The sequence below is a fragment of the Bombina bombina genome, chromosome 4 (genome assembly GCF_027579735.1).
Source record: "Bombina bombina isolate aBomBom1 chromosome 4, aBomBom1.pri, whole genome shotgun sequence".
NCBI lineage: Eukaryota > Metazoa > Chordata > Amphibia > Anura > Bombinatoridae > Bombina > Bombina bombina.
Window position 1 is genome coordinate 37,593,447 of NC_069502.1, and position 20,676 is coordinate 37,614,122.

The 20,676-nt window shown below is 39.6% G+C and overlaps 1 protein-coding gene across 2 annotated transcripts in view; it reads right to left on the minus strand.

The window, feature by feature from the left end:
- The window catches only part of MAPRE3 (microtubule associated protein RP/EB family member 3), a 520,309-nt gene extending 500,085 nt beyond the window's left edge, over positions 1-20,224 (minus strand). The window contains exon 1 of one of the 2 annotated variants that reach the window (XM_053709462.1): positions 19,830-20,218. The gene's annotated coding sequence lies outside the window, so the exon portion shown is untranslated. Of the gene's footprint in view, positions 1-19,829 lie in introns of both variants that reach the window. The other variant, XM_053709463.1, reaches the window with a different exon arrangement.
- Positions 20,225-20,676: the final 452 nt, after the last annotated feature.

Sequence of the window (20,676 nt, forward strand, 5' to 3'; positions counted from 1 at the left end):
GTAACAACTATAAATATGCAACAAAAGCGCATATATACCCTGAGTAGATGAGCAAGTGTAGGTTATCAGAAACAGATGACATGCTAATGGTAACAACTATAAATATGCAACAAAAGCGCATATATACCCTGAGTAGATGAGCAAGTGTAGGTTATCAGAAACAGATGACATGCTAATGGTAACAACTATAAATATGCAACAAAAGCGCATATATACCCTGAGTAGATGAGCAAGTGTAGGTTATCAGAAACAGATGACTAATGGTAACAACTATAAATATGCAACAAAAGCGCATATATACCCTGAGTAGATGAGCAAGTGTAGGTTATCAGAAACAGATGACTAATGGTAACAACTATAAATATGCAACAAAAGCGCATATATACCCTGAGTAGATGAGCAAGTGTAGGTTATCAGAAACAGATGACATGCTAATGGTAACAACTATAAATATGCAACAAAAGCGCATATATACCCTGAGTAGATGAACAAGTGTAGGTTATCAGAAACAGATGACATGCTAATGGTAACAACTATAAATATGCAACAAAAGCGCATACATACCCTGAGTAGATGAGCAAGTGTAGGTTATCAGAAACAGATGACATGCTAATGGTAACAACTATAAATATGCAACAAAAGCGCATATATACCCTGAGTAGATGAACAAGTGTAGGTTATCAGAAACAGATGACATGCTAATGGTAACAACTATAAATATACAACAAAAGCGCATATATACCCTGAGTAGATGAGCAAGTGAAGGTTATCAGAAACAGATGACTAATGGTAACAACTATAAATATGCAACAAAAGCGCATATATACCCTGAGTAGATGAGCAAGTGTAGGTTATCAGAAACAGATGACATGCTAATGGTAACAACTATAAATATGCAACAAAAGCGCATATATACCCTGAGTAGATGAGCAAGTGTAGGTTATCAGAAACAGATGACATGCTAATGGTAACAACTATAAATATGCAACAAAAGCGCATATATACCCTGAGTAGATGAGCAAGTGTAGGTTATCAGAAACAGATGACTAATGGTAACAACTATAAATATGCAACAAAAGCGCATATATACCCTGAGTAGATGAGCAAGTGTAGGTTATCAGAAACAGATGACATGCTAATGGTAACAACTATAAATATGCAACAAAAGCGCATATATACCCTGAGTAGATGAGTGTAGGTTATCAGAAACAGATGACATGCTAATGGTAACAACTATAAATATGCAACAAAAGAGCATATATACCCTGAGTAGATGAGCAAGTGTAGGTTATCAGAAACAGATGACATGCTAATGGTAACAACTATAAATATGCAACAAAAGCGCATATATACCCTGAGTAGATGAGTAAGTGTAGGTTATCAGAAACAGATGACATGCTAATGGTAACAACTATAAATATGCAACAAAAGCGCATACATATCCTGAGTAGATGAGTAAGTGTAGGTTATCAGAAACAGATGACATGCTAATGGTAACAACTATAAATATGCAACAAAAGCGCATATATACCCTGAGTAGATGAGCAAGTGTAGGTTATCAGAAACAGATGACATGCTAATGGTAACAACTATAAATATGCAACAAAAGCGCATATATACCCTGAGTAGATGAGCAAGTGAAGGTTATCAGAAACAGATGATATGCTAATGGTAACAACTATAAATATGCAACAAAAGCGCATATATACCCTGAGTAGATGAGCAAGTGTAGGTTATCAGAAACAGATGACTAATGGTAACAACTATAAATATGCAACAAAAGCGCATATATACCCTGAGTAGATGAGCAAGTGTAGGTTATCAGAAACAGATGACTAATGGTAACAACTATAAATATGCAACAAAAGCGCATATATACCCTGAGTAGATGAGCAAGTGTAGGTTATCAGAAACAGATGACATGCTAATGGTAACAACTATAAATATGCAACAAAAGCGCATATATACCCTGAGTAGATGAGCAAGTGTAGGTTATCAGAAACAGATGACTAATGGTAACAACTATAAATATGCAACAAAAGCGCATATATACCCTGAGTAGATGAGCAAGTGTAGGTTATCAGAAACAGATGACATGCTAATGGTAACAACTATAAATATGCAACAAAAGCGCATATATACCCTGAGTAGATGAGCAAGTGTAGGTTATCAGAAACAGATGACATGCTAATGGTAACAACTATAAATATGCAACAAAAGAGCATATATACCCTGAGTAGATGAGCAAGTGTAGGTTATCAGAAACAGATGACTAATGGTAACAACTATAAATATGCAACAAAAGCGCATATATACCCTGAGTAGATGAGCAAGTGTAGGTTATCAGAAACAGATGACTAATGGTAACAACTATAAATATGCAACAAAAGCGCATATATACCCTGAGTAGATGAGCAAGTGTAGGTTATCAGAAACAGATGACTAATGGTAACAACTATAAATATGCAACAAAAGCGCATATATACCCTGAGTAGATGAGCAAGTGTAGGTTATCAGAAACAGATGACATGCTAATGGTAACAACTATAAATATGCAACAAAAGCGCATATATACCCTGAGTAGATGAGCAAGTGTAGGTTATCAGAAACAGATGATATGCTAATGGTAACAACTATAAATATACAACAAAAGCGCATATATACCCTGAGTAGATGAGTAAGTGTAGGTTATCAGAAACAGATGATATGCTAATGGTAACAACTATAAATATGCAACAAAAGCGCATATATACCCTGAGTAGATGAGCAAGTGTAGGTTATCAGAAACAGATGACTAATGGTAACAACTATAAATATACAACAAAAGCGCATATATACCCTGAGTAGATGAGCAAGTGTAGGTTATCAGAAACAGATGACATGCTAATGGTAACAACTATAAATATGCAACAAAAGCGCATATATACCCTGAGTAGATGAGCAAGTGTAGGTTATCAGAAACAGATGACATGCTAATGGTAACAACTATAAATATGCAACAAAAGTGCATATATACCCTGAGTAGATGAGCAAGTGTAGGTTATCAGAAACAGATGACTAATGGTAACAACTATAAATATGCAACAAAAGCGCATATATACCCTGAGTAGATGAGCAAGTGTAGGTTATCAGAAACAGATGACATGCTAATGGTAACAACTATAAATATGCAACAAAAGCGCATATATACCCTGAGTAGATGAGCAAGTGTAGGTTATCAGAAACAGATGACTAATGGTAACAACTATAAATATGCAACAAAAGCGCATATATACCCTGAGTAGATGAGCAAGTGTAGGTTATCAGAAACAGATGACATGCTAATGGTATCAACTATAAATATGCAACAAAAGCGCATATATACCCTGAGTAGATGAGCAAGTGTAGGTTATCAGAAACAGATGACTAATGGTAACAACTATAAATATGCAACAAAAGCGCATATATACCCTGAGTAGATGAGCAAGTGTAGGTTATCAGAAACAGATGACATGCTAATGGTAACAACTATAAATATGCAACAAAAGCGCATATATACCCTGAGTAGATGAGCAAGTGTAGGTTATCAGAAACAGATGACAAGCTAATGGTAACAACTATAAATATGCAACAAAAGCGCATATATACCCTGAGTAGATGAGCAAGTGAAGGTTATCAGAAACAGATGACATGCTAATGGTAACAACTATAAATATGCAACAAAAGCGCATATATACCCTGAGTAGATGAGCAAGTGAAGGTTATCAGAAACAGATGATATGCTAATGGTAACAACTATAAATATGCAACAAAAGCGCATATATACCCTGAGTAGATGAGCAAGTGTAGGTTATCAGAAACAGATGACTAATGGTAACAACTATAAATATGCAACAAAAGCGCATATATACCCTGAGTAGATGAGCAAGTGAAGGTTATCAGAAACAGATGACATGCTAATGGTAACAACTATAAATATACAACAAAAGCGCATATATACCCTGAGTAGATGAGCAAGTGAAGGTTATCAGAAACAGATGACTAATGGTAACAACTATAAATATGCAACAAAAGCGCATATATACCCTGAGTAGATGAGTGTAGGTTATCAGAAACAGATGACTAATGGTAACAACTATAAATATGCAACAAAAGCGCATATATACCCTGAGTAGATGAGCAAGTTTAGGTTATCAGAAACAGATGACTAATGGTAACAACTATAAATATGCAACAAAAGCGCATATATACCCTGAGTAGATGAGCAAGTGTAGGTTATCAGAAACAGATGACATGCTAATGGTAACAACTATAAATATGCAACAAAAGAGCATATATACCCTGAGTAGATGAGCAAGTGTAGGTTATCAGAAACAGATGACTAATGGTAACAACTATAAATATGCAACAAAAGCGCATATATACCCTGAGTAGATGAGCAAGTGTAGGTTATCAGAAACAGATGACATGCTAATGGTAACAACTATAAATATGCAACAAAAGCGCATATATACCCTGAGTAGATGAGCAAGTGTAGGTTATCAGAAACAGATGACATGCTAATGGTAACAACTATAAATATGCAACAAAAGCGCATATATACCCTGAGTAGATGAGTAAGTGTAGGTTATCAGAAACAGATGACTAATGGTAACAACTATAAATATACAACAAAAGCGCATATATACCCTGAGTAGATGAGCAAGTGTAGGTTATCAGAAACAGATGATATGCTAATGGTAACAACTATAAATATGCAACAAAAGCGCATATATACCCTGAGTAGATGAGCAAGTGTAGGTTATCAGAAACAGATGACTAATGGTAACAACTATAAATATGCAACAAAAGCGCATATATACCCTGAGTAGATGAGCAAGTGTAGGTTATCAGAAACAGATGACTAATGGTAACAACTATAAATATGCAACAAAAGCGCATATATACCCTGAGTAGATGAGCAAGTGTAGGTTATCAGAAACAGATGACATGCTAATGGTAACAACTATAAATATGCAACAAAAGCGCATATATACCCTGAGTAGATGAGCAAGTGTAGGTTATCAGAAACAGATGACTAATGGTAACAACTATAAATATGCAACAAAAGCGCATATATACCCTGAGTAGATGAGCAAGTGTAGGTTATCAGAAACAGATGACATGCTAATGGTAACAACTATAAATATGCAACAAAAGCGCATATATACCCTGAGTAGATGAGCAAGTGTAGGTTATCAGAAACAGATGACATGCTAATGGTAACAACTATAAATATGCAACAAAAGAGCATATATACCCTGAGTAGATGAGCAAGTGTAGGTTATCAGAAACAGATGACTAATGGTAACAACTATAAATATGCAACAAAAGCGCATATATACCCTGAGTAGATGAGCAAGTGTAGGTTATCAGAAACAGATGACTAATGGTAACAACTATAAATATGCAACAAAAGCGCATATATACCCTGAGTAGATGAGCAAGTGTAGGTTATCAGAAACAGATGACTAATGGTAACAACTATAAATATGCAACAAAAGCGCATATATACCCTGAGTAGATGAGCAAGTGTAGGTTATCAGAAACAGATGACATGCTAATGGTAACAACTATAAATATGCAACAAAAGCGCATATATACCCTGAGTAGATGAGCAAGTGTAGGTTATCAGAAACAGATGATATGCTAATGGTAACAACTATAAATATACAACAAAAGCGCATATATACCCTGAGTAGATGAGTAAGTGTAGGTTATCAGAAACAGATGATATGCTAATGGTAACAACTATAAATATGCAACAAAAGCGCATATATACCCTGAGTAGATGAGCAAGTGTAGGTTATCAGAAACAGATGACTAATGGTAACAACTATAAATATACAACAAAAGCGCATATATACCCTGAGTAGATGAGCAAGTGTAGGTTATCAGAAACAGATGACATGCTAATGGTAACAACTATAAATATGCAACAAAAGCGCATATATACCCTGAGTAGATGAGCAAGTGTAGGTTATCAGAAACAGATGACATGCTAATGGTAACAACTATAAATATGCAACAAAAGTGCATATATACCCTGAGTAGATGAGCAAGTGTAGGTTATCAGAAACAGATGACTAATGGTAACAACTATAAATATGCAACAAAAGCGCATATATACCCTGAGTAGATGAGCAAGTGAAGGTTATCAGAAACAGATGACATGCTAATGGTAACAACTATAAATATGCAACAAAAGCGCATATATACCCTGAGTAGATGAGCAAGTGTAGGTTATCAGAAACAGATGACTAATGGTAACAACTATAAATATGCAACAAAAGCGCATATATACCCTGAGTAGATGAGCAAGTGTAGGTTATCAGAAACAGATGACATGCTAATGGTAACAACTATAAATATGCAACAAAAGCGCATATATACCCTGAGTAGATGAGCAAGTGTAGGTTATCAGAAACAGATGACTAATGGTAACAACTATAAATATGCAACAAAAGCGCATATATACCCTGAGTAGATGAGCAAGTGTAGGTTATCAGAAACAGATGACATGCTAATGGTAACAACTATAAATATGCAACAAAAGCGCATATATACCCTGAGTAGATGAGCAAGTGTAGGTTATCAGAAACAGATGACAAGCTAATGGTAACAACTATAAATATGCAACAAAAGCGCATATATACCCTGAGTAGATGAGCAAGTGAAGGTTATCAGAAACAGATGACATGCTAATGGTAACAACTATAAATATGCAACAAAAGCGCATATATACCCTGAGTAGATGAGCAAGTGAAGGTTATCAGAAACAGATGATATGCTAATGGTAACAACTATAAATATGCAACAAAAGCGCATATATACCCTGAGTAGATGAGCAAGTGTAGGTTATCAGAAACAGATGACTAATGGTAACAACTATAAATATGCAACAAAAGCGCATATATACCCTGAGTAGATGAGCAAGTGAAGGTTATCAGAAACAGATGACATGCTAATGGTAACAACTATAAATATACAACAAAAGCGCATATATACCCTGAGTAGATGAGCAAGTGAAGGTTATCAGAAACAGATGACTAATGGTAACAACTATAAATATGCAACAAAAGCGCATATATACCCTGAGTAGATGAGTGTAGGTTATCAGAAACAGATGACTAATGGTAACAACTATAAATATGCAACAAAAGCGCATATATACCCTGAGTAGATGAGCAAGTTTAGGTTATCAGAAACAGATGACTAATGGTAACAACTATAAATATGCAACAAAAGCGCATATATACCCTGAGTAGATGAGCAAGTGTAGGTTATCAGAAACAGATGACATGCTAATGGTAACAACTATAAATATGCAACAAAAGAGCATATATACCCTGAGTAGATGAGCAAGTGTAGGTTATCAGAAACAGATGACTAATGGTAACAACTATAAATATGCAACAAAAGCGCATATATACCCTGAGTAGATGAGCAAGTGTAGGTTATCAGAAACAGATGACATGCTAATGGTAACAACTATAAATATGCAACAAAAGCGCATATATACCCTGAGTAGATGAGCAAGTGTAGGTTATCAGAAACAGATGACATGCTAATGGTAACAACTATAAATATGCAACAAAAGCGCATATATACCCTGAGTAGATGAGTAAGTGTAGGTTATCAGAAACAGATGACTAATGGTAACAACTATAAATATACAACAAAAGCGCATATATACCCTGAGTAGATGAGCAAGTGTAGGTTATCAGAAACAGATGATATGCTAATGGTAACAACTATAAATATGCAACAAAAGCGCATATATACCCTGAGTAGATGAGTAAGTGTAGGTTATCAGAAACAGATGACTAATGGTAACAACTATAAATATGCAACAAAAGCGCATATATACCCTGAGTAGATGAGTGTAGGTTATCAGAAACAGATGACATGCTAATGGTAACAACTATAAATATGCAACAAAAGCGCATATATACCCTGAGTAGATGAGCAAGTGTAGGTTATCAGAAACAGATGACATGCTAATGGTAACAACTATAAATATGCAACAAAAGCGCATATATACCCTGAGTAGATGAGCAAGTGTAGGTTATCAGAAACAGATGACTAATGGTAACAACTATAAATATGCAACAAAAGCGCATATATACCCTGAGTAGATGAGCAAGTGTAGGTTATCAGAAACAGATGACATGCTAATGGTATCAACTATAAATATGCAACAAAAGCGCATATATACCCTGAGTAGATGAGCAAGTGTAGGTTATCAGAAACAGATGACATGCTAATGGTATCAACTATAAATATGCAACAAAAGCGCATATATACCCTGAGTAGATGAGCAAGTGTAGGTTATCAGAAACAGATGACTAATGGTAACAACTATAAATATACAACAAAAGAGCATATATACCCTGAGTAGATGAGCAAGTGAAGGTTATCAGAAACAGATGACATGCTAATGGTATCAACTATAAATATGCAACAAAAGCGCATATATACCCTGAGTAGATGAGCAAGTGAAGGTTATCAGAAACAGATGACTAATGGTAACAACTATAAATATGCAACAAAAGCGCATATATACCCTGAGTAGATGAGTGTAGGTTATCAGAAACAGATGACATGCTAATGGTAACAACTATAAATATGCAACAAAAGCGCATATATACCCTGAGTAGATGAGTGTAGGTTATCAGAAACAGATGACATGCTAATGGTAACAACTATAAATATACAACAAAAGAGCATATATACCCTGAGTAGATGAGCAAGTGAAGGTTATCAGAAACAGATGACATGCTAATGGTAACAACTATAAATATGCAACAAAAGCGCATATATACCCTGAGTAGATGAGTAAGTGTAGGTTATCAGAAACAGATGACTAATGGTAACAACTATAAATATGCAACAAAAGCGCATATATACCCTGAGTAGATGAGCAAGTGTAGGTTATCAGAAACAGATGACATGCTAATGGTAACAACTATAAATATGCAACAAAAGCGCATATATACCCTGAGTAGATGAGCAAGTGTAGGTTATCAGAAACAGATGACATGCTAATGGTAACAACTATAAATATGCAACAAAAGCGCATATATACCCTGAGTAGATGAGCGAAGGTTATCAGAAACAGATGACATGCTAATGGTAACAACTATAAATATGCAACAAAAGCGCATATATACCCTGAGTAGATGAGCAAGTGTAGGTTATCAGAAACAGATGACTAATGGTAACAACTATAAATATGCAACAAAAGCGCATATATACCCTGAGTAGATGAGCAAGTGTAGGTTATCAGAAACAGATGACATGCTAATGGTAACAACTATAAATATGCAACAAAAGCGCATATATACCCTGAGTAGATGAGTAAGTGAAGGTTATCAGAAACAGATGACATGCTAATGGTAACAACTATAAATATGCAACAAAAGCGCATATATACCCTGAGTAGATGAGCAAGTGTAGGTTATCAGAAACAGATGACATGCTAATGGTAACAACTATAAATATGCAACAAAAGCGCATATATACCCTGAGTAGATGAGCAAGTGTAGGTTATCAGAAACAGATGACTAATGGTAACAACTATAAATATGCAACAAAAGCGCATATATACCCTGAGTAGATGAGCAAGTGTAGGTTATCAGAAACAGATGACTAATGGTAACAACTATAAATATGAAATAAAAGCGCATATATACCCTGAGTAGATGAGCAAGTGTAGGTTATCAGAAACAGATGACATGCTAATGGTAACAACTATAAATATGCAACAAAAGCGCATATATACCCTGAGTAGATGAGCAAGTGTAGGTTATCAGAAACAGATGACATGCTAATGGTAACAACTATAAATATGCAACAAAAGCGCATATATACCCTGAGTAGATGAGCGAAGGTTATCAGAAACAGATGACATGCTAATGGTAACAACTATAAATATGCAACAAAAGCGCATATATACCCTGAGTAGATGAGCAAGTGTAGGTTATCAGAAACAGATGACTAATGGTAACAACTATAAATATGCAACAAAAGCGCATATATACCCTGAGTAGATGAGCAAGTGTAGGTTATCAGAAACAGATGACTAATGGTAACAACTATAAATATGCAACAAAAGCGCATATATACCCTGAGTAGATGAGTGTAGGTTATCAGAAACAGATGACATGCTAATGGTAACAACTATAAATATGCAACAAAAGCGCATATATACCCTGAGTAGATGAGCAAGTGTAGGTTATCAGAAACAGATGACATGCTAATGGTAACAACTATAAATATGCAACAAAAGCGCATATATACCCTGAGTAGATGAGCAAGTGTAGGTTATCAGAAACAGATGACATGCTAATGGTAACAACTATAAATATGCAACAAAAGCGCATATATACCCTGAGTAGATGAGCAAGTGTAGGTTATCAGAAACAGATGACATGCTAATGGTAACAACTATAAATATGCAACAAAAGCGCATATATACCCTGAGTAGATGAGCAAGTGTAGGTTATCAGAAACAGATGACTAATGGTAACAACTATAAATATGCAACAAAAGCGCATATATACCCTGAGTAGATGAGCAAGTGTAGGTTATCAGAAACAGATGACTAATGGTAACAACTATAAATATGCAACAAAAGCGCATATATACCCTGAGTAGATGAGTGTAGGTTATCAGAAACAGATGACATGCTAATGGTAACAACTATAAATATGCAACAAAAGCGCATATATACCCTGAGTAGATGAGCGTAGGTTATCAGAAACAGATGACATGCTAATGGTAACAACTATAAATATGCAACAAAAGCGCATATATACCCTGAGTAGATGAGCAAGTGTAGGTTATCAGAAACAGATGATATGCTAATGGTAACAACTATAAATATGCAACAAAAGCGCATATATACCCTGAGTAGATGAGCAAGTGTAGGTTATCAGAAACAGATGACTAATGGTAACAACTATAAATATGCAACAAAAGCGCATATATACCCTGAGTAGATGAGCAAGTGAAGGTTATCAGAAACAGATGACTAATGGTAACAACTATAAATATGCAACAAAAGCGCATATATACCCTGAGTAGATGAGCAAGTGTAGGTTATCAGAAACAGATGACATGCTAATGGTAACAACTATAAATATGCAACAAAAGCGCATATATACCCTGAGTAGATGAGCAAGTGTAGGTTATCAGAAACAGATGATATGCTAATGGTAACAACTATAAATATGCAACAAAAGCGCATATATACCCTGAGTAGATGAGCAAGTGTAGGTTATCAGAAACAGATGACATGCTAATGGTAACAACTATAAATATGCAACAAAAGCGCATATATACCCTGAGTAGATGAGCAAGTGTAGGTTATCAGAAACAGATGACATGCTAATGGTAACAACTATAAATATGCAACAAAAGCGCATATATACCCTGAGTAGATGAGCGTAGGTTATCAGAAACAGATGACATGCTAATGGTAACAACTATAAATATGCAACAAAAGCGCATATATACCCTGAGTAGATGAGCGTAGGTTATCAGAAACAGATGACATGCTAATGGTAACAACTATAAATATGCAACAAAAGCGCATATATACCCTGAGTAGATGAGTGTAGGTTATCAGAAACAGATGACATGCTAATGGTAACAACTATAAATATGCAACAAAAGCGCATATATACCCTGAGTAGATGAGCGTAGGTTATCAGAAACAGATGACATGCTAATGGTAACAACTATAAATATGCAACAAAAGCGCATATATACCCTGAGTAGATGAGCAAGTGTAGGTTATCAGAAACAGATGACATGCTAATGGTAACAACTATAAATATGCAACAAAAGCGCATATATACCCTGAGTAGATGAGCAAGTGTAGGTTATCAGAAACAGATGACTAATGGTAACAACTATAAATATGCAACAAAAGCGCATATATACCCTGAGTAGATGAGCAAGTGAAGGTTATCAGAAACAGATGACTAATGGTAACAACTATAAATATGCAACAAAAGCGCATATATACCCTGAGTAGATGAGCAAGTGTAGGTTATCAGAAACAGATGACTAATGGTAACAACTATAAATATGCAACAAAAGCGCATATATACCCTGAGTAGATGAGCAAGTGTAGGTTATCAGAAACAGATGACATGCTAATGGTAACAACTATAAATATGCAACAAAAGCGCATATATACCCTGAGTAGATGAGCAAGTGTAGGTTATCAGAAACAGATGACTAATGGTAACAACTATAAATATGCAACAAAAGCGCATATATACCCTGAGTAGATGAGCAAGTGTAGGTTATCAGAAACAGATGATATGCTAATGGTAACAACTATAAATATGCAACAAAAGCGCATATATACCCTGAGTAGATGAGCAAGTGTAGGTTATCAGAAACAGATGACTAATGGTAACAACTATAAATATGCAACAAAAGCGCATATATACCCTGAGTAGATGAGCAAGTGTAGGTTATCAGAAACAGATGACATGCTAATGGTAACAACTATAAATATGCAACAAAAGCGCATATATACCCTGAGTAGATGAGCAAGTGAAGGTTATCAGAAACAGATGACTAATGGTAACAACTATAAATATGCAACAAAAGCGCATATATACCCTGAGTAGATGAGCAAGTGTAGGTTATCAGAAACAGATGACTAATGGTAACAACTATAAATATGAAACAAAAGCGCATATATACCCTGAGTAGATGAGCAAGTGTAGGTTATCAGAAACAGATGACATGCTAATGGTAACAACTATAAATATGCAACAAAAGCGCATATATACCCTGAGTAGATGAGCAAGTGTAGGTTATCAGAAACAGATGACTAATGGTAACAACTATAAATATGCAACAAAAGCGCATATATACCCTGAGTAGATGAGCAAGTGTAGGTTATCAGAAACAGATGACTAATGGTAACAACTATAAATATGCAACAAAAGCGCATATATACCCTGAGTAGATGAGCAAGTGTAGGTTATCAGAAACAGATGACATGCTAATGGTAACAACTATAAATATGCAACAAAAGCGCATATATACCCTGAGTAGATGAGCAAGTGTAGGTTATCAGAAACAGATGACTAATGGTAACAACTATAAATATGCAACAAAAGCGCATATATACCCTGAGTAGATGAGCAAGTGTAGGTTATCAGAAACAGATGACATGCTAATGGTAACAACTATAAATATGCAACAAAAGCGCATATATACCCTGAGTAGATGAGCAAGTGAAGGTTATCAGAAACAGATGACTAATGGTAACAACTATAAATATGCAACAAAAGCGCATAAATACCCTGAGTAGATGAGCAAGTGTAGGTTATCAGAAACAGATGACATGCTAATGGTAACAACTATAAATATGAAACAAAAGCGCATATATACCCTGAGTAGATGAGCAAGTGTAGGTTATCAGAAACAGATGACTAATGGTAACAACTATAAATATGCAACAAAAGCGCATATATACCCTGAGTAGATGAGCAAGTGTAGGTTATCAGAAACAGATGACATGCTAATGGTAACAACTATAAATATACAACAAAAGCGCATATATACCCTGAGTAGATGAGTGTAGGTTATCAGAAACAGATGACTAATGGTAACAACTATAAATATGCAACAAAAGCTTCTAGCTAGGTACCTTCTGACCCATAATTTTTTCCAGTTTCTAGATGTTTTCTGTCTCCAGAGATGTGGAACGGCGATGGGGGCAAAGTTTGCCCCATCGTACGCCAACCTATTTTTAGGTTGGTGGGAATTCTTCCACATCTTTGGAGATAGAAACATATATAAGGATCAAATCGTCATGTATGGGAGGTACATCGACGATCTCCTATTTATCTGGAAAGGGGACCCTTCAGATATCTCGAGATTCATAGAAACCCTCAATGATAATGATGTGGGTATGAGTTTCACTTTTGAACACAATCCCACTATGATTAATTACTTGGATTTAATTTTGACAGGTACAAGGGAAAACAAAGTTACCACCAAAGTGTATAGAAATATTTCCTAATTTGGAAAAGGGATTATAGATTCTTGTACAGTGATAGGAAATATTATGCCCTTACTGTAGCGATGCAGTAGATAATAAACAGAATCATCACAGCAAGAAAGTCCTTTAATATTAATGATAAATCTGCAGTGCAGGACGCATTCACCTTAAAATGACTTCTTGAAGAGCAGCTATATTTGCTTCAGTAAATGAAGGAACTTAACAAAACAGTCATTTGTTCTGTGACTCTGATGCGAAACTGATTTAAGACATTTTTAGAACAAATAGTGCACAATTTAGCTGATCTGAGTCAAAATTAAACTTTCATGTGTCGGATCATACAATTTACTATTATCAATTTGACCTCTCTATTTTTACCCTATCTGGAAACTTAGCTCATTTCCATGAGAGTACAATGAATCATGAAAATTTAATTTTGATTCCCTTTAAAGCTTGAGCCGTTACTATAAGGGTGTCATAGCAACCCACAACCATCACCTGACAGTGACAGGGAAGACCTATGTTACATTAATACACTTAGCAACAGGTACAGACAACACAAATCACCATTAAAAAAAGTCTATGAAGACTGTTCTTGCAAATGGAATGTGATCTGAACCCTAATCAGGGAGAAGCAAGACACAGCTTGATTTGGGGATATTCACATATATACAGTCTAGCAAACGATACCCTGTAAATTGCTGGTCTTTCAATGGGAATTGAATTTGTAATAGCGCAATTTCCGGTGGCCAGCAGGAAGGAGGGAGAGCATATCAGCGCAGTCATGCAGCGTTATTATACCCTAGAAAACCCTTAACGACCAGCGAAATACAGGGTACATCGTGGGGTTCTGCGGTGTTCTGTGCCTGCCGATTCAAATGACACCTATTAGATGTCTGATTTACCAAATTAACCATTTTGTTGCCATATACTTCTTATTGTATTCTATTTTGCTTTTTAATGATGTTTAATGGTTATTAGCACTCAGATTGCGGGACTGCAGGACCATAAAAAGATATTAAGCCAGTGTGTACTGTACGTCATGTCATAACTTATTTTCAGGCACAAAGCCTCCTGTTACCTACAGCAACGCAGCACCTTCAGAGTGTGTTTATTACAGGTACAAATCCCAAAATCTGGAATTTCAAAATCCAAACATTCTTAAATCCAAACCTTTTAACATTTTTTAAAAAACAATTATTAAAAACGACTATTTCCCCCCATGTAACTCACAATCTTCTCCTGTGTCTTTGGTTTTAAAACAACAACTATTGCATTTCTCATTACAGTACTGTTTTTGTGATGGTGCTATGTGTACAAAAGTATTACAAATGATATAAAACTATCTTTAGGCTGCATGTATAAGCTGTATAATGACATGATGTAAATATTGTCTAAATGTCCTAAGATACTGTGGTTTAAACTTAGTCCCATGCCCTCTCCAATCTGTCACAATTTACAGATTCAAATATTCCAAAATCCAAACCTTTTCCTGTCCCAAGCAGTTTGGATAAAGGGTTTTCTACCTGTAACAGTAATGCAGCAGCCATCAGTACAGTGTGCGTTTGTGAGAGGTTGTTCCCCATTCATACACTGATACTGCACATACTGTGATGCTGAACTATCTGGGCTGTTGCGTTGCTTTGTTTTGGCAATAAAACATGAGTGTTGTGCTGCTGTACTGTCTGTGTATAAAGGCTGCTGCTGTGTGTTATTAGTGCTGGTGCCATACTACATTAGTACTCACTGTGCCATAACGCTATACGTATTGACAACTTATTGTGAACCATTGTGTCTCTGTTCTTAGAGCTGTAACACTGCGGAGCTTTGCCACTATAGTATAGATTGCTATGGAGTTATGTGACACATTGCTATCACAATTCTAACATGCTGAGGTGAGTTTGTTATGTCAGTGTCGTGTGCACATGGTAATGCTGTCAGTGCTGTCACAGGGGGGAAGTGATGTCAGTGTCATGTGCACATGGTAATGCTGTCAGTGCTGTCAGGGGGGGGGGAGTGATGTCAGTGTCGTGTGCACATGGTAATGCTGTCAGTGCTGTCACAGGGGGGCAAGTAATGTCAATGTCATGTGCACATGGTAATGCTGTCAGTGCTGTCACAGGGGGGAAGTGATGTCAGTGTCGTGTGCACATGGTAATGCTGTCAGTGCTGTCAGGGGGGGGGGGAGTGATGTCAGTGTCGTGTGCACATGGTAATGCTGTCAGTGCTGTCACAGGGGGGGAAGTGATGTCAGTGTCGTGTGCACATGGTAATGCTGTCAGTGCTGTCACAGGGGGGGAAGTGATGTCAGTGTCATGTGCACATGGTAATGCTGTCAGTGCTGTCACAGGGGGGGAAGTGATGTCAGTGTCATGTGCACATGGTAATGCTGTCAGTGCTGTCACAGGGGGGGAAGTGATGTCAGTGTCATGTGCACATGGTAATGCTGTCAGTGCTGTCACAGGGGGGCAAGTGATGTCAGTGTCATGTGCACATGGTAATGCTGTCAGTGCTGTCACAGGGGGGCAAGTGATGTCAGTGTCATGTGCACATGGTAATGCTGTCAGTGCTGTCACGGGGGGGGGGGAAGTGATGTCAGTGTCGTGTGCACATGGTAATGCTGTCAGTGCTGTCACAGGGGGGAAGTGATGTCAGTGTTGTGTGCACATGGTAATGCTGTCAGTGCTGTCACAGGGGGGGAAGTGATGTCAGTGTCATGTGCACATGGTAATGCTGTCAGTGCTGTCACAGGGGGGGAAGTGATGTCAGTGTCATATGCACATGGTAATGCTGTCAGTTCTGTCACAGGGGGGGAAGTGATGTCAGTGTCATGTGCACATGGTAATGCTGTCAGTACTGTCACAGGGGGGAAGTGATGTCAGTGTCGTGTGCACATGGTAATGCTGTCAGTGCTGTCACGGGGGGGAAGTGATGTCAGTGTCGTGTGCACATGGTAATGCTGTCAGTGCTGTCACAGGGGGGAAGTGATGTCAGTGTTGTGTGCACATGGTAATGCTGTCAGTGCTGTCACAGGGGGTGAAGTGATGTCAGTGTCATGTGCACATGGTAATGCTGTCAGTGCTGTCACAGGGGGGAAGTGATGTCAGTGTCGTATGCACATGGTAATGCTGTCAGTGCTGTCACAGGGGGGAAGTGATGTCAGTGCTGTCACAGGGAGAAAGTGATGTCAGTGTCACTGTAAGATGCGGTGTCAGTTCTGTTACTGGGGCATCTGGTGTCACTGGGGTACGTGGTGTCACTGTGAGATGCAGTGTCAGTGTTGTCATTGGGGTACGTGGTATCACTGTGAGATGCAGTGTCAGTGCTGTCACTGTAGGATGTGGTGTCACTGTGAGATGCAGTGTCAGTGCTGTCACTGTAGGATGTGATGTCACTGTGAGATGCAGTGTCAGTGTTGTCCCTGTAGGATGTGTTGTCACTGGGGAATGCAGTGTCAGTGCTGTCACTGGGGTACGTGGTGTCACTGTGAGATGCAGTGTCAGTGCTGTCACTGTAGGATGTGGTGTCACTGTGAGATGCAGTGTCAGTGTTGTCACTGGGGTACGTGGTGTCACTGTGAGATGCAGTGTCAGTGCTATCACTGTAGGATGTGGTGTCACTGTGAGATGCAGTGTCAGTGCTATCACTGTAGGATGTGGTGTCACTGTGAGATGCAGTGTCAGTGCTATCACTGTAGGATGTGGTGTCACTGTGAGATGCAGTGTCAGTGCTGTCACTGGGGTATGTGTTGTCACTGGGGAATGCAGTGTCAGTGCTGTCACTGGGGTATGTGGTGTCACTGGGGGATATGGTGTCACTGGGGTATGTTGTGTCACTCTGAGATGCCATGTCAGTGCTGTCACTGGGGTATGTGGTGTCACATGTGGTGTCACTTTGATATTGAGCTGTCAGTGCTGTCACTGGGGTATGTGGTGTCACATGTGGTGTCACTTTGATATTGAGCTGTCAGTACTGTCACTGGGGTATGTGGTGTCACAGGGGTATGTGGTGTCACTGTGATATGCAGTGTCAGTACTGTCACTGGGGTATGTAGTGTCACTGGTGGATTTGGTGTCACTGGGGGATGTGATCCCCGTGCTGTCTCCAGGTATACAGGATACGACTTGCTGTATGACAGATACGCACATTACCTGACATGGTGACACTGGGGTATGTTACTGGTTTCACTGGGGTATGTGGTGTCAGTGTTTTCACTGGGGTATGTGGTGTCACTAGGGTATGTGGTGTCAGTGTTGTCACTGGGGTATGTGGTGTCACTGGGATATGTAGTGTCAGTGTTGTCACCGGGGTATGTGGTGTCAGTGTTGTCACTGGGGTATGTGGTGTCACTGGGATATGTAGTGTCAGTGTTGTCACTGGGGTATGTGGTGTCACTGGGGTATGTGGTGTCTATGTTGTCACTGGGGTATGTGGTGTCACTGGGATATGTAGTGTCAGTGTTGTCACTGGGGTATGTGGTGTCAGTGGGGTATGTGGTGTCAGTGTTGTCACTGGGGTATGTGGTGTCACAAGGGGATGTGGAGTCACTTTGAGATGCAGTGTCAATGAAGCATGTGTGTCACTGGGGGTGTGGTGTCACTGGGGTATGTGGTGTCAGTGTTGTCACTGAGGTATGTGGTGTCACTAGGGTATGTGGTGTCAGTGTTGTCACTGGGGTATGTGGTGTCACTGGGGTAGGGGATGTGGTGTCACTGTGAGATGCGGTGTCAATGTGAGATGTGGAGTCAGTGTTGTCACTGGGGGGTGAGGTTTCACTGTAAGATGAGGGGTCATTGTTGTCACTGGGGGATTTGGTGTCACTGTCACTGTGAGATGTGAGGTCAGTGTTGTCACTGGGGGATGAGGTGTCACTGTCACTGTGAGATGTGGGGTCAGTGTTGTCACTGGGGGATGAGGTGTCACTGTCACTGTGAGATGTGGGGTCAGTGTTGTCACTGGGGGGTGAGGTGTCACTGTCACTGTGAGATGTGGGGTCAGCGTTGTCACTGGGGGATGAGGTGTCACTGTGAGATGAGGGTCAGTGTTGTCACTGGGGGATGAGGTGTCACTGTCTTTGTGAGATGTGAGGTCAGTGTTGTCACTGGGGGATGAGGTGTCACTGTGAGATGTGGGGTCAGTGTTGTCACTGGGGGATGAGGTGTCACTGTCACTGTGAGATGTGGGGTCAGTGTTGTCACTGGGGGATGAGGTGTCACTGTGAGATGAGGGTCAGTGTTGTCACTGGGGAATGAGGTGTCACTGTCACTGTGAGATGTGAGGTCAGTGTTGTCACTGGGGGATTTGGTGTCACTGTCACTGTGAGATGTGAGGTCAGTGTTGTCACTGGGGGATTTGGTGTCACTGTCACTGTGAGATGTGAGGTCAGTGTTGTCACTGGGGGATTTGGTGTCACTGTCACTGTGAGATGTGAGGTCAGTGTTGTCACTGGGGGATGAGGTGTCACTGTCACTATGAGATGAGGGTCAGTGTTGTCACTGGGGAATGAGGTGTCACTGTCACTGTGAGATGTGGGGTCAGTGTTGTCACTGCTGGATGAGGTGTCACTGTCACTGTGAGATGTGGGGTCAGTGTTGTCACTGGGGGATGAGGTGTCACTGTGAGATGTGGGGTCAGTGTTGTCACTGGGGGATGAGGTGTCACTGTGAGATGAGGGTCAGTGTTGTCACTGGGGGATTTGGTGTCACTGCAGTATGTGATCCCAGTGATGTCTCCGGGTATACAGGATACGACTCGCTGTATGACAGATACGCTCATTACCTGACGTCGCTCTTGGTTCTCTGGTCCAGGCGATGTCTCCAGCTCTCCTGATAAGGTCTCGCTATACTTCCCCAGTGACGTCTCTCACTGCCCCAGTGAGGTCTCTCTCGTGTGACGCTCTAGCAGGTTCCCTGCACCGTGTCCGGTGTACGTTATTACTATCAGTATTATACTACGTTATGTCCCAGTGTCTGAGGCCCTCAGCCCGGCCAGGGTGTCCCGCTCTCTGTTGCAGTCAGCCGGGTGTCTGTTCCGCTATTTGTTGCAGTCAGCCGGGTGTCGCAGTCCCCAAAGTATCAGCACCGAAATCAAGCTCAGGCCGCTGCAGCGCGAGACGCAGCAGTCAACAGCGAATAGACTGCGCATGCGCACAAGGGACAGCACCACTGACAGCTCAGGGAGACATGAGAGACAGCACCACTGACAGCTCAGTGAGACATGAGAGAGACAGCACCACTGACAGCTCAGGGAGACAAGAGAGACAGCACCACTGACAGCTCAGGGAGACATGAGAGACAGCACCACTGAGAGCTCAGGGAGACATGAGAGAGACAGCACCACTGACAGCTCAGGGAGACATGAGAGAGACAGCACCACTGACAGCTCAGGGAGACATGAGAGAGACAGCACCACTGACAGCTCAGGGAGACATGAGAGACAGCACCACTGACAGCTCAGGGAGACATGAGAGACAGCACCACTGACAGCTCAGGGAGACATGAGAGACAGCACCACTGACAGCTCAGGGAGACATGAGAGACAGCACCACTGACAGCTCAGGGAGACATGAGAGACAGCACCACTGACAGCTCAGGGAGACATGAGAGAGACAGCACCACTGACAG